Source organism: Natator depressus, chromosome 4, assembly GCF_965152275.1.
Source record: "Natator depressus isolate rNatDep1 chromosome 4, rNatDep2.hap1, whole genome shotgun sequence".
NCBI classification, from domain to species: domain Eukaryota; kingdom Metazoa; phylum Chordata; order Testudines; family Cheloniidae; genus Natator; species Natator depressus.
The window spans coordinates 131,490,369-131,506,686 of record NC_134237.1 but is presented as its reverse complement, the minus strand read 5'-3'; the positions used below and the strand labels follow the sequence as shown (position 1 = coordinate 131,506,686).

At 36.8% G+C, this 16,318-nt stretch overlaps 1 protein-coding gene across 2 annotated transcripts in view; it reads left to right on the top strand.

Moving 5' to 3' along the window:
- The window catches only part of CTNNA2 (catenin alpha 2), a 775,311-nt gene that overhangs the window by 61,434 nt on the left and 697,559 nt on the right, over positions 1–16,318 (top strand). For both annotated transcript variants that reach the window (XM_074951902.1, XM_074951903.1), the window contains exon 2: positions 14,672–14,814. The gene's annotated coding sequence lies outside the window, so the exon portion shown is untranslated. The remainder of the gene's footprint in view (positions 1–14,671; positions 14,815–16,318) is intronic.

Sequence of the window (16,318 nt, the reverse complement as noted above, 5' to 3'; positions counted from 1 at the left end):
GTATATGCAGAGAACAGCTGTCCATATTTTTGGGCAGAAAAAAAACCCTAAGAAGATAAAACTTTAAGTACATATTTTGTGACACCCTTAAAAGAATTGCTGACTTTACGAACAAAGATAACTACCACTGAGTCTCAATTGCTGAACATACACAGTGTGTGGGTGTGTGTGTATGGACATCTCCAGAAGCTGCCTACTTTACACAGAAGTACGATTATTATTTTTACCTTTCACATCAAGCGCACAGTAGTCAGCACGTGTTAGAAGCCACCCATGGATAAGAAGCCTATATCAACTCTGCTGTACATACATGCCAACTATAACAAAGGTAATTTCAATTCACAACTATTTCTCTCAACTAAAATATTTTATTCCATGAGACAAACTCACAAAAACTAACAAGCATAACTACAAATAAATAAATACAAATTCTGGGAGCATCAGAACGATTCTTGTAACTTTTGTGCATATAAAATTCTGAAAGGAAATATGGTCTATGAATTCAGTAACAGTTCAGAGCTAGGATTTCCTGAACTCTAGTTCGAGCTCTTCCAAAGTCCACCATGTAGCCTTGAACAAGTCACTTATCTTCTTTGTGTCACTTTATATTAGATTTTTCATCTTGGTTGTCATGCCAACAATAACTAAAACCATGGTAACAATCTAACTTACCTTCCACATTGTCTATCATCTGATTACCACTGAAAACTCCATCTTGGAATACACAGGTTTGCTACCTGTTTATCACATAGGTACTTTCTCCTTTTTCCCCACGCAAGCTGAGCACAAATTTTTCACTTTCTGCTTCTCATATGCTGCCATATTGTTTCAGTGTTTGCTCTCAAATGTTTGTAACACAATGTGAAATTCAAATAAAAGTGTTGAAATGAAATTACAAAAAAACATTTATGGGAATATTTGTATGCATACTAGACTTGTATAAAACTTTTAAACAAAATGTAACAGTATGGCTCTCAAATTCTTTGCAACATAGTAGTGGTTAGCCAACTACAGCATGGTGTGAGAAATTTACAATTTATGAACAAGTTCTGTATCATTGCATGTATGCCCAAGGCCCCCACAACAGGGGAAGCAAAACGACAGGCAAATGGTGGAGAGGCTACTTGAGAGTTTTTGTAAATTCACTGTTTTACAAAGATCAACTTGCCAGAACCGTGGGCTGCAATTGCGGCTACAGATCTGAGACTGTAGTAGTGACTGTTTTGATAAGAACATTAGAATATCCATACTGGGTCAGGCCAATGGTCCATCTAGTCCAGTATCCTGTCTTCTGGCGGTGGCCAGTGCCAGATGCTTCAGAGAGAATGAACAAAATTGAAATTTTGAGTGATCCATCCCCTGTTGTCCAGTCCCAGCTTCTGATAGTTGAAGGTTTACGGACACATGAGACTATGTCCCTGACCATCTTAGCTATTACCCTTTGATGGAACCATCTTCCATGAACATAGGTATTTCTGTTTTGAACCCAGTTATTTTTTGGCCTTCACAGGCTGATTATGTGTGAAGAAGTACTTCCTTTTGTTTGTTTGTTTAAAGGCTGCTGTCTATTAATTTCATTGAGTGACCGTTCGTTCTTGTGTTATGTGAAGGGGTAAATAGCTCTTCCCTCGCCATTTTCTCCACACCACTCATGATTTTATAGACTTCGATCATCTCCCCTCCTCAGTCGTCTCTTTTCTGAGCTGATCAGTCCGAGCCCTTTTTTTACAGAAGCTGTTCCATACCCCTTATAATTTTTGTTGCCTTCCTCTGTAACTTTTCCAGTTCTAAAATATCTTTCCTGAGATGGGAAAATTAGAATTGCACACAGTATTCAAGGTGTGGGTATACCATGTATTTATATAGTGGCATTATGATGTTTTCTGTGTTATCTGTCCCTTTGCTAATGGTTCCTAACTCTCTGTTAGCTATTTTGACTGCTGCTGCACACTGAATGGATGTTTTCAGAGAACTCTCCACAATGACTTCAAGATCTCTTCCTTGAGGATTAACAGCTAATTTATTTTGTACGTTTAGTTGGGATTATTTTTTCCAATGTGCATTCCTTTATCAACATTGAATTTCATCTGCCATGTTGTTGCCCAGTCACCCAGTTTAGTGAGATCCCTTTTTATCTCTTCACAGTCAGCTTCACTCAACTATTTTGAGTAATTTAGTATCTGCAAATTTTGGCACCTCACTGCTCACCAGTTTTTCTAGATCATTTATGAATATGTTGAACAGCAGTGGCCCCAGTACAGATCCACTATTTACCTCTCTCTGTTGTGAAAAGTGACCATTTATTCCTACCCTTTGTTTCCTTATTTGACTTCCAATTTTTAAATGATATATTTTTGTCTTGAATGCCCTCTTTTATTCTGCTGTTTAGCCACAGTGGCGTTTTTTTAATTCTTACTTTTTTATTATTTGGGCTATACATTTAATTTGAGCCTTTGTTATAGTGTTTTTAAATAATCTCCATGCAGTTTACAGCTATGTCACTCTTGTGACTGTTTTTTTAAATTTCTGTTTAATTAGCCTCCTCATTTTGGTCCCCTTTTTGAAGTTAAATGCTACTATGGTTGGTTTCTCTGGCATTTTCCCCCCACAAGGATGTTAAATGTAATTACATTTTGGTCACTTTTACCAAGAAGTTCAGCAATATTCTCTTAGAACAGATCCTGTGATCCATTTAGGATTAAACCAAGAATTGCCTCTCCCCTGGTGGGTTCCAGGAGAAGCTGCACAAAGTAGCAATCATTTATGGTTTCTAGAAATTTTGTCTCAGCATCTCTTCCTCAGGTGACATATACCCAGTCAATATGAGCATAGTTGAAATCCCCCATTATTGTATTTTCTGCCTTCATAGCCTCTGTAATCTCCCTGAGCATTTCACAATCACTGTTACCATCCTGCTAAGGTGGTCAATAGTATATTCCTACTGCTATGCTCTTATTGTTTATGCTGGGCATTTCTATTCATATAAATTGTATGGTACAGTTTGATTCATTTACGATTTTCACTTTATTTTACACTATGCTTTCTTTCACATATAGTGCCAGTCTCCCACCAGTGCAACCTTTCCTGTCATTCCTATACATTTTGTACCCTGGTATTACTGTATCCCACTGATTATCATCATTCCACCAAGTTTCCACAATGCCTACTATATCAACATCTTCATTTAATACCAGAAATTTTAGTTAATTCATTTTAGTATTTATACTTCTAGCATTTGTATATAAGCGCTTGTACATTTTGTGAATATGGAATTGCTTGCCTTCATGTGTCATTATTTAAATTAAACTCTTACATTTGACTGTTCCTGACTAGCTCCGACCTGTATTTTACCAACTTCTTTCCTATCCTCTTTAGTAGGACTTTGAGATCCTCCTTTAATAAATTCATCCCTAAGGGATGTCTCTCCCCAAATTGTGCTTCTCCACACCTGTCAGGTATCCCACTGCCCTTAGTTTAAAAAATTCTCTACAATCTTTTCAATTTTACATGTCAGCAGTCTGATTTAATTTTTGTCTAGGTGGAGCCCATCCTTCCTGTACAGGCTCCTCCTTTTCCAGAAGGTTCCTCCAGTTCCTAATAAACCTAAAACCCTCCTTCTTATACTATCATCTCATCCTCTCATTGAGACCTTTCAGTTCTGCCTGTCTTTCTGACCCACGCGTGAAACTGGAAGTATTTCCAAGAATGCTGCCATGGTGGTCTGGGACTTTAAACTCTTACTTAGTAGCCTAAATTTGGTCTCCAGGACTTCTCTCCTTCCTCTCCATGTGTCATGGGTATCGACATGTATCATGACCACTGTCTGCTCCCCAGCACTGCACACTTGTGTCTACCTGTCTTGTGAGATATACAACCTTCTCAATTTACCATGCTGTTCTCCCTGTTATCACAAATCCAACTATCTATATTTCTAATAATTTCTGATCATGTTCCTTGAGCCAAATTCATAGCTTAAGGCCAGAAGGGGTGACTGGAAAAAGGCTAATGTAGTGCCCATCTTTAAAAAAGGGAAGAAGGAGGATCCTGGGAACTACAGGCCAGTCAGCCTCACCTCAGTCCCTGGAAAAATCATGGAGCAGGTCCTCAAGGAATCCATTCTGAAGCATTTGGAGGAGAGGAAGGTGATCAGGACCAGTCAGCATGGATTCACCAAGGGCAAGTCATGCCTGACAAATCTAATTGCCTTCTATGACGAGATAACTGGTTCTGCGGATGAAGGGAAAGCAGTGGACGTGTTGTTCCTTGACTTTAGCAAAGCTTTTGACACTGTCTCCCACAGTATTCTTGCCAGCAAGTTAAAGAAGTATGGGCTGGATGAATGGACTATAAGGTGGATAGAAAGCTGGCTAGATTGTTGGGCTCAGCGGGTAGTGATCAATGGCTCCATGTCTAGTTGGCAGCCGGTATCAAGTGGAGTGCCCCTAGGGTCGGTCCTCAGGCCAGTTTTGTTCAATATCTTCATAAATGATCTGGAGAATGGTGTGGATTGCACCCTCAGCAAGTTTGCAGATGACACTAAACTGGGAGGAGAGGTAGATATGCTGGAGGGTAGGGATAGGATACAGAGGGCCCTAGACAAATTGGAGGATTGGGCCAAAAGAAATCTGATGAGGTTCAACAAGGACAAGTGCAGAGTCCTGCACTTAGGACAGAAGAGTCTCATGCACTGCTACAGACTAGGGACCGAATGGCTAGGCAGCAGTTCTGCAGAAAAGGACCTACGGGTTACAGTTGACGAGCAGCTGGATATGAGTCAACAGTGTACCGTTGTTGCCAAGAAGGCCAGTGGCATTTTGGGATGTATAAGTAGGGGCATTGCCAGCAGATCGAGGGACGTGATCGTTCCCCTGTATTCAACATTGGTGAGGCTCATCTGGAGTACTATGTCCAGTTTTGGGCCCCACACTACAAGAAGGATATGGAAAAATTGGAAAGAGTCCAGCGGAGGGGAACAAAAATGATTAGGGGACTGGAACACATGAGTTATGAGGAGAGGCTGAGGGAACTGGGATTGTTTAGTCTGCGGAAGAGAAGAATGAGGGGGGATTTGATAGCTGCTTTCAATTACCTGAAAGGGGGTTCCAAAGAGGATGGATCTAGACTGTTCTCAGTGGTAGCTGATGACAGAACAAGGAGTAATGGTCTCAAGTTGCAGTGTGGGAGGTTTAGGTTGGATATTAGGAAAAACTTTTTCACTAGGAGGGTGGTGAAACACTGGAATGCGTTACCTAGGGAGGTGGTGGAATCTCCTTCCTTAGAAGTTTTTAAGGTCAGGCTTGACAAAGCCCTGGCTGGGATGATTTAGTTGGAGATTGGTCCTGCTTTGAGCAGGGGGCTGGACTAGATGACCTCCTGAGGTCTCTTCCAACCCTGATATTCTATGATTCTATGATATGACCTGTGTCCTCTTGTATGAATAAACATAATATCAACACTGGGTCACATTCCACTTCATCATACCCTTGTATATCCTGAGTAAATCTATTGACTTTGTATTGTCAATTGTCAATGTCAGTGACATTACTTTGTATTTACATGGCTTTCAGATCAGATTTTGGTCCATGTAGTCAACTCTACCATTGTGGTCCTAAAAAACTGCGAAGTTTGCACCTACAATATACAAAACACGCTTCAGAGAGTATTGTGATCAGCACATTTTCCATGGTGCTTGATGTTGAGAGCTTAGCAACTGTTTGTTTGATTATTTCAAAGAATGTTGTTGTGGGCTAGTCAGTATTGCTGGGGTGAATTAATGTTGGCTGTAGTACACCAGATGTTAGAGATAAGTTAAAATGCTACTTAATTCATAGAAGCCATTGCAGAAAACCAAAATCTAACAAAAGTCTACAAGATAGCACCCAGCTTAAATTGCTTCTAGGAGAAAGAAGTTTTGAATTTGCCTTGATTCCAGCTTGTAAATCTGCTCTGGTACTATATTTCCTAAATTGGAAAAGTTTTTCTTTCCTATATTTTTTCTGATACAGTATACTCTACAAATTTCACAGTAATATATATTTTCTCTTATCATTACTCTTGGAAATATTAATATAAATATCAGATACATTCTTAGAAATATTTACTTTTGAAGAGTGAAACTTAGAATTTCTATGGGGGTAGGGGGTTGCTTTAAATATATTTTGAAGAACTGTTTATTCCTTTCAGACATTTGTGAACACTGAAACTACTTCATTTAACCCTGAACAGTAATAGTCCCACTTGTCTTTAAGAAAATAATTTAATTTTATTCGACCTTTAATGAGCAATGTATATTTGATTGTTTTTAGAGTCTGCAGACCAATGTAGATAGGAAAACACAACTAAGCAAATTAAGGAATGGATGAAAGAACATAAAATGTTAAGAAGACATGATATGAATTGCTGAGCTGCAGTCTGTTTCAACAGTTGCTATGGAAATTCTTTGTTGCTGGGTTTGTGTTGTGTGTGCAATGAGGCATTCAAATGATGGAAGGGGTTACAGACAGTTGGAAAAATAAAGACGACTCAATCCTGTGGTATGAAGATTGAGAATAATCTTCAGACTTTTGTTTAGGGTATATAGGAATTTGATATTCATGTGAGAATAATTTGTACTGTTTAAAAATGACTAATTATGCACTTCAATGAGAGTGCTAACAGAACACGATCAGGCAAAGTTTGGACAAAAAACAAGGGAGAAATACACCTCATTGCCATCAGTCCTCAGTCTTCATTGTACTCTGCCTCTCCAAAAGTCAGGGAGAACAGGGGGCTTTGCAGTGTGCCCTTAAAGCCCATGGATTCAGGCTATTTCAAACCAGATGGGGAGTAAGCTGCAAAGTCTAGGCCTCCTGAGAGAGAACCCTGCCTTAACTTTCCTTCTTTTTAAACTGAGGGGGACTTAGAGTGCTGTAATTTATGCTCATTACTTCATAAATACATCATTATCACATGGACAGATAGTATTCAAGTAATGGGCCCTTAAAGCCATTTAGAGTGTTCTAGGTAAAAGCCAATAAATGATAAAGTTATGTTGCAGATTAACTATGGTGATCGTTGATCACATGCATGGGATTCAACGGTTTAATGCTGGTGTTAGGAAGTATTTTCTTGTTTCTTCTGGAGTATTAAGCAGAGATCTGTCTCTGGGATCAGGTGAATGTGTCGCATACGCTCAGTTGTGATTTAAGGGGGCAGATATAAGTGAAACTTGGTCCTTCCCATCATATTTTTCTGTTGCTTTTATTTAAGTGATAAACTATATATAATATAGTTTATTTGTCTCATTAGCCATCGTATCTTCATTTGCAGAGCATAGACCTTTTCTTTTTCTTTTTCTTTTTCTTTTTCTTTTTCTTTTTCTTTTTCTTTTTCTTTTTCTTTTTCTTTTTCTTTTTCTTTTTCTTTTTCTTTTTCTTTTTCTGGTGGTAACCCAAGGATTTCAACAGATGAGAATACACATCTTGCAAATACAACACTGATGAAAATCATTGTTTTAGAAAAGTTGATAAGGGAAGTTTTCTAAGGCGAGGTACACTTTAGGAAGCCAGTCCACTGGAAAAATACATTATGGAAACATTATTCAACAAGCCTACAGAGTTACTAAAATAAAGTGTGTGATAAGAAGGGAATGTAAATCAGCAAATAAAAAAACAGGAGGACCTTTAATTGACTTAGAGGCAGTCCTACTTCAGGATATGTTATATGGCTTCTTCACCATATATACTGCATCTCACAGGCTCTGATTCTTCTGCCACTGAAGTCAATGGAAAACTCCCATTGGCATCAGTGGAGCAGGATGAGGTCCATACTGTGGTATGTAAGGTAAAATGCATCTTCATTAATGCCCTATGTATCTGATATGTTCCTTTAGAATTGGCAAAGTGCCCGTGAATGTTACCTTGATTTGTGGCAACAAAGGACATACTTGTACATTTAAATATGATAGATTGACTAGGGTAACAGCTGATGTTTCCAGATAAATAGAAATCTCCATCCACAATATTTTAAATGATTGGACAAGGACAGGGCATTCTTTGGACACTTGATTCTCACATTTCAATCAAGTTCTCAGGAAAAATTGATCACTTGCAATTGCTGCATTGTTACAGTTGTCTAGCTGAGTTTGGTTCTGCAAAGTTTTGGACTACATGGGTCTGTTGAGACACTGGGGGACTGGATTGCTCAGAAAATTGACTACCTCAGAATGTAACTGTAGAGGGGAATCATCACCGAGTGGGTCTGTTTCTAGTGGGATTCCACAGGGATTGGTTCTTGGCCCTGTGCTCTTTACCAGCTTTTTCAATGACCAGGAAGAAAATATAAAATCATCACTGATAATGTTTGCAGATGACACCAAAATTGGAGGAGTGGTAAATAATGAAGAGGACACATCACTGATTCAGAACTATCTGGATTGCTTGATAAACTGCGTGAAAGCAAACAATATGCATTTTACTACAGCTAAATGTATACATCTAGGAACAAAGAATATAGGCCCTACTTATGGGATGGGAGACTCTAGCCTGGAAAATAGTGACTCTGAAAAAGGTTTGGGAGTTGTGATAGATAAGCCGCTGAACATGAGCTCTCAGTGTGATGCTGTGGCCAAAAGAGCTAACATGATCCTGAGATGCATAAAAAGGGAAATCTTAGGTAGAAGCAGAGAGGTAATTTTAACTCTGTATTTGGCACTAGTCTGTCCACTGCTGGAATCCTGTGTCCAGTTCTGGTGCCCACAATTCAAGAAGGATGCTGATAAATAGGAGAGGTTTCAGAGAAAAGCCACAAGAATGTTTAAAGAATAGAAAAGATGCCTTATAGTGATAGACTCAAGGAGCTCAATCTATTTAGTTTAGCAAAGAGCCGATTAAGTGGTGACTTCAATGTAGTCTATAAGTACGAACCTGGGGAAAAATATTTAATAATGGATTCTTCAATGTGGCAAAGAAAGGTATAACATGATTTAATGGCTGGAAGTTGCAGCTATACAGATTCAGACTGGAAATTAGGCCTATATTTTTGATACTGAGGTTAACTAACAACTTACTCGGACAACTTACAAAGGGTTGTGGTTGATTCTCCGTCACTGACCATTTTAAAACCAGGATTCAATGTTTTTCTAAAAGAAATGCTCTAGGAATTATTTTGGGGAAGTTCTCTGGCCAGCGTTCTACAGGACATCGGATTAGATGATCAAAATGGTGCATGTTAGCCTTGCAGCCTATGAATCTGTACTCATGTATGTGCCATCATTGCCATAGTATTGGCACATCTCAACCATGAATAGATTTTTATCTTCATATTTGACCCCTGTGAGTTGCAGAAAGTACTACTGGAATTTTACAAATGGAAAACTGAAACATAGGGTAAATTAGTGACTTCTCCAAGGTGACACAGGAAGTGTGTGGCTGAGCTGGGAATTGAATCCACTTATTCTGAGTCCCAATCAAGTTTCCCATCTGCAAAACCAACACAGAAGAGCTAAGGGATTTGTAAGATGCAGTTAAGAGTTAAGTGATTTATAAGACCATCATTCCAATATTCTACATTAATCAAAACAATTTAGGGAGCTGTATTACCAACAATCAAAACTCACTTTATTTAAAGGTCTAAATTAATGTTTTAATCTACAGGACAAATACTTCACTACTGATGAGACAATGAGGATTTTTTTAATAGATTTACTTTTTTACTGTTAAGTAATTTCTACAATTGGCTTAATACAAAGGTACTTATTGGTGTGGAGATATTGTAGCAGAATAATGTACCCAAAAAGCCAGATTAAACATATACAATTAAATCTGGTTCTGTTCTAGTTTTCATGGAGGGAAACATAAAATTGGCTTCATAGAATTTCATCCTCTTTCTTCAGTGAGGAGTAACTTCTGCGGCACACTTCCTTTAGAATCTGTAGATCGCTTGTGTAACATCCTCCAGGACATGAGATGGTTTGCTGATCTGTATTCTTGGGTACAAAACTTCTTCTGAGTAATTGTTTGTTTTGTTTCTGCCATGAATGAGATTGAAATTATTCATACCGGAAACTTTGTTTGTGTGTATGTGCTACATAAAAGCTTTTATCTCATAGATACTGAAGGAGAGCCATCAACTAAAAATATAAATTATGCTGAGAAAAAATGGACAACTTTTAATGAAATACAATAAAACAATAGTTTCTGTTGATATTGGTCAGCACAAGACAAAGTTGAAGTGGTTTATATCTTCAGAATCCTAAAATGAAATCATTTTCCTAACCTTGGTTTTCTGCTCTTTATTATTTTATAAATCCTAGATTTTTTCTCCCCAAGATCTTTCATAAAGCTTCAAAAACATAATTTTGTCTTTCAGTGATTTACATTCTCTTTTCTTAGATGGTGTGGTGGTACTGTAGAGGTAATTTCCTCCCTAACTTCATATTTTAAAACAAATATTCATAAGAGAAGCTTCGATATAATTAATACCACAGTAAGTATTATAATAACTTATATAGGGTCATATTAGCTACCTCCTTCACCCTCTTTCACACTACATACTTACTGACTTAAATTGCATCAGTAAGCTACAGCCCATATCTTTCTAAGATGCAGTCTGAGGAATGTAACTCATGTGCCAAAGTACAAGACATTGACTTGGCTCAAGCAGGAATCTTTTCAGAAGTGTCTCATTAACAATTAGTGGCCAATATAGCAAGAGAAACCAATGTTTAGCTTACCACATACTTGGTCAATCAGCCAGGGTGGATAAAAATAAATGATTTAAAAAAAACCCATAAAACTTGTATTTTTAAAACTAAGTACATTTTCTTTTTTTAAAATAATCCTATTTAAACTTTAACTCTAGACAACACATATACTGTCTTTATTTAAACTTATTCTAATCTATTAAAATTTAAACTTTTGTTTTAAGTTAAACAGTACATATTTGCTGCCAAGCTTTTAAAGAAAGTCAGACCACTGAACTGGTTGAAGATGTTGGCTAAGCACCCAGAATCAGAGTTTGTTGAAGTGCTATACCAGCTTTGATAGTTTGAGAGAGAATATTTTCTTCATTTCAGTTTATTTATCGAGTTCAGTTCAATGATTAATTCATTCAACGTCAAGAAACTAATTGGGAGTTGAAAAAGCAGAAAAGCTTGTTTTCCTCTTCTAACTTATGAATAAAAGCAAGGTGTGAGAGGATGAGATCTACTAGTTCTAAGGTCTTGAAGGACATGATGACCAAAAATTGAGTTCAATTCACTTCCTTTGTTTAATAAACCTGTTTGTTTTAAATGTAAAACATGTTTTGATAAACTTACTTTTTTCTTATATCTAGCACATTTAAAGTAATTTTATTTAGCAGATAGAAATAGATTTAAATGCGTTTAGCAGCATTTTAAATCAAATTCTAATTTCCATCCAAATCGAGCTTGACACAAATCATGAGTAAAAAATTAATCCTCTAGTAAATAAGAAATACATCATTCACCATTTTCTAACACAATAAATACATAAAAAATAAGAACTGAATAAATATATATTAATCTATATAATTGCTTAAATAAATGTGTTTAGATCTAGTGTGTCCTCCCAGTTAGCAAAAATAAGTACCAAATTCAATGTAAAGGCTAGATCTAGCTGTATAACAACGTTTTAATTATTACCAACCAATAAAAATCAACCTTTCTTTAGGAAAATAACTAGAAAGTACAAATGCCAAACAAGATTAACATGGGTTACTTAAATCAAGTTAAATCATGATTTAAAATTTAAAACATTCCACCCTGGACTCAACACCTTTTACCTTTCTCATTGAAATGTGAAACCAGATAAAACAGGCTGGGTGAAATTCTGTTCTAGCTCACTAGTCGTTTCACCATGGGTGGTGTGTTGGGAAGAAATTGTGTGAAACTGTGGTTTCATCTGATTTCAGCTTGAAATCTGAAAACCCTGTGCTGTTTCAGCTGAAATTTGCTTTATGGCTTTGTTGAACCTGACAACTGTGGGGAAGTTCTAGTTTTGAATCCACACAAATGGGAGTAGGTGGGTCAATAGAGAGTTATTTCACCCAATTTTCTGTATAAACACGTTAACAGGTCCCACATTCAAAGAAATAGGAGACAAATATGTATATTGGAAAACAAGTGAGTTCATTATCATATTTAAGTGCCAGAGACAGAAAGTGATGTGTCTACTGTATATTGACATGATAAAATTGCTTTAAAATATGTTTATACTCCAAATAGTTTGACCATTCACAGACCCTTCTAATGTGACACAGTCCATTTTGAAAACTGATTAGTTACAAATGGTTTCAGATACTGCATTAAAGTTTATCAATTTTTGTAATTGTTTAAGTTTCGTGAGAAGTTGTTTGCTAAATATTTTTCCTTAATTTCAACAAACACATCTCATGGGGGTTTTTTCTGCATTTTTCAATCAGCTTGATACGAACATGCCCTGCAGCCACGTGCCATTTTTGTGGGGATATTTTTAGCCGTATATTTATTATTTTTTCTCCCTTTTTGGTATGTGAAAGGCCCGTACATACAAATAAAGAAACTGAAAAAAATAGAGTTTTTTTTTCTCTGATTTTTTTTATTTAAAGTAATTTTAAGTGTAACTTGTGACGGTAGGGAAAAAAAAGATCAGACTGAAGTGATTTTTATGCAACAATGCCCTTTCATCCGAAAAAAAAAAAAAATCCTGAAGCAAACTACGTGGTAACTACTGTATTATAAAATAAAACAAAGTCAAACAATAGCAATGTTTGGGTGCCGAGGCAGGAAGAAGCCAGTAGCACTTATATGGTTCAAACATAACTGTGTAAAAGCTGGGAGAGGTTTAACGTAATAATGAAAAATTCCAAATTGTACCAGGCTCAGTAATTCAAAACTTTTGATAAATGTTCTGGAGTGAATTTCAAGATGCTGCTCTTAAACCACAGTATAAAGATCTAAATAGTTTAGCACCTGGTTACTTGATTGGAGAGCCTCTCTCCCCACACCAGTATTACCACCAACACTCTAGCTGAAGCTCACTTGGTATGAACAGGAAGTGGATGGCAGAGTTTTTTGTGGGGGATTCTCAACCTTAGAATTCATGCTACCCTCCTTAGTTTGCCAGAGCCAGAATTCATTGATCCATCTGGGCAGGCTGCAAAACAAATCTTTCTTCGTAAGCATTTTAGGGAAGTTGAATGCCATAAGTTAAGGAGTTGAGACTGAAGGATATTCCTTGAGGTTTTGTTATATAAGTGGGTAGAACATCTTTCATTTTTTTCTCTCTTGGAAGAATCTATATATTGGTATTTCTGTAATTGGAACTTGAAATAAAAATATTTCATTGCTATTTTAAAATTTGTTAATGATGTATTTCACATTTTGGGATCTTCCTAGAACTATGGCTAGCTCCTAGATTTAAAAAAACTGCAGCCTCTCTAAATATCACTTCTAAACCATGAGGCTAGAAGAAGAAATGAAAATATTTGAAGGTAATGTTAATTTTACATTTTGGGAATGTTTAATTTTGTTTGGCTTGGCCACTTCTACCAGTAGAGTCCTAGTATTTATTTAGCTGAGAATGTCCATGCATTACTGTGTTGGTTGAGATCCAGAAACATGTACTGAAATTAGGGAAATAAAAACAAACAAAAAAAAAAGGAAAGTTCCTTGCACTTTTATCATGCTTTTCAACTTCAAAACTAGATTTTTTTTTAAATCTGCAAAGCATTTTATAAAATAATCTACACAACTCTCTTGTCAGTACAATAGGTAGGTGTAACAATCTCTGTTTTGTACGTGGAAGAAACTGAGGAAGACAAATTAAAGTGCTGTTATGGTTATATTACTGATTGCAAAAATGGTAGCATTTTATTCAACTCATCCGCTTCCTGTTATATTCTAAATAACATCTTCTTTTTTACTGATTAAAATCAAGTTTTTATTCCTTTTATTCCTATTAGCACTGCTTAGCCAGTATCATTATGATTACTGAACTAGATATTGGATTTTCTGGCTTGTGCATCATCAACAAAATTCATAGAATCGTAGTACTAGAAGGGACCTCGAGAGGTCATCTAGTCCGGTCCCTTGCACTCATGGAGGACTAAGTGTTATCTAGACTATAGAAATGTTAGCTAAGTTTCAAATCTTTATTACTGGTAATGTAATATATTGCATTTATGTATTATGAAGAAAAATAGAGGGGTAGAGTTTAAAAAAACCAAACAACAACTACACTATGAACTTTACAGGAGCATTCTTCACATGCATTAAGCACCTTTCCACCAACAAGTTTAGAGGAAGCTTCAAGCATGTTCAAGCTATGGATTGTAAAGCAGATAGAGAGATGTAGGCAGGCATCTTACAGTGCCTGAATTTATTAAAAAGAAATATGGATGTGGCTGTAAATGTAAGAAATAAACTTGTGGAAAATCAGAACTATCAGCTCCATTTTGTGTAGTTATAAAACATACAAAGTTGTCCGATTTTCATTTTTTATTTGCTCCCTCCCCAGTCTCATTAAATGTATATATTACATGACTTGTGATGTTTATGGTTATTTAATATGAGATTACTGGTAGTTTTACTGGGAACCACATGCTAGTTATTTCTAAAATTGATTAAAATAACTGTTTTGGGGGATGGGATGGCTCAATAATTTGGTAATCACAATGTCACCTTCACCCCTAGGTCAGTGATTCAAATCCAGCCCAGATCTGTAGTAATCTGAACAATTACCATCAGATGGCTGTTGATGATCTATTTGGACAAGTATCCGCATCAGTAACAGAATAGTTGATATTGACAACTTTGTTGGCAATCTCAACAGAGCGGTAAGTGAATGGGCATGGTAACTTAACTTTCTCTTTACCTCTCCAAGTGGTCCTTCTAGATGTGGTATGAGACACATTGCTGAAGAATGCATGCTACCTGTCTAGTACCTTTCATGGATAACTTTGTAAATACATTTTTTTAAAAATAGTTTGCAGATGAAAGGTAGTGGATTGACTATATTGGATAAAGCCTGTTGTCTACAGGTGGAGATAAGTTGTTGGTTGTGACCTACAAAGTCCTAAATTGCCTGGGGCTGACCTACCCAAGGGACTGTCTCTCTGTCTGGGATTGCTTTCTGTAGTTTTGTATAAGAACATTAGAAAAGTAAGAGCAGCTAAGTACAAACTGTAACCTCGAGTTTGTTTTCATGATTGTATTCCATGACTATTTTGGGTGACATTGTAACTACAAAAAGAAAAGGAGGACTTGTGGCACCTTAGAAACTAACAAATTTATTTGAGCATAAGCTTTCATGAGCTACAGCTCACTTCATCGGAAGCATCCAATGAAGTGAGCTGTAGCTCACGAAAGCTTATGCTTCGATGAAGTGAGCTGTAGCTCATGAAAGCTTATGCTCAAATAAATTTCTTAGTCTCTAAGGTGCTACAAGTACTCCCTTTCTTTTTGCAGATACAGACTAACACGGCTGCTACTCTGAAACCTGTCGTGACTACAGAGATATTGCTGGTATTTTGTTCTCTTTTTTTTTTAAGACGGGTGTGTCTGTACAATGCATGTAAATCTTGGTATTGAGTGGAACCAGCCTTGTTGCTAATAATTTAGCGACTTATTAGAAGCTCATTTTTGCTCATCTTTGCTATAATATTACAGCTGAAGTTGTAGAAGTTGCTCCTGCCTGGGGCTAGTCTACTGCAGCTTTATCACTTGACTTTAGAGAGCTTTGGGTTGGTTTGTTTGTTTGTTTTCTATGGGGGGTGAAAAAGGGGGTTGTTTGGTTTTTTTGTTCCTAAATCAATTCATGCTGCTTAAGTGTACTATGTACTCCCTTTCTCCACAATTTCTCAGCTGGCTGCATAATATTATCTTAACTTTTCCTATCTATGTTCAGTGGAACCACTAAATATCAATATCAACAAAGTGAACCTACTTGCAATTTGCATGCAGATTCTTTATGAAATCCTCTTTGGTCGAGTCTTCATTTTGTCTAGTTTTTCAATAATTTATTTTGAACTACTTTGTGTTTCTTTCTCATGCCTTTATTTCTGGGGTAAATTTTCTTTCAGTCCTCTTCATACCTTCAGAATCAGATGCATTTGTAGCAAAGTGTATTTAGTAATCTTATACTCTTCATAACAGCTCTCTGTTGAGAAGTATCCCACCTACTTTTGTTGGCTCTCTGCTGGAAAGCAGCCCTCTCGTATTTCCCCAATTTTCTAAAACAGCTACGTGGGTGGAGCCAAGCTAATAGGATGAACATAATATTTCTGGACTTGGTGGAGGTAGCAGCACATAGCTCCATGGTTTCACTGCTTCATCATGGAC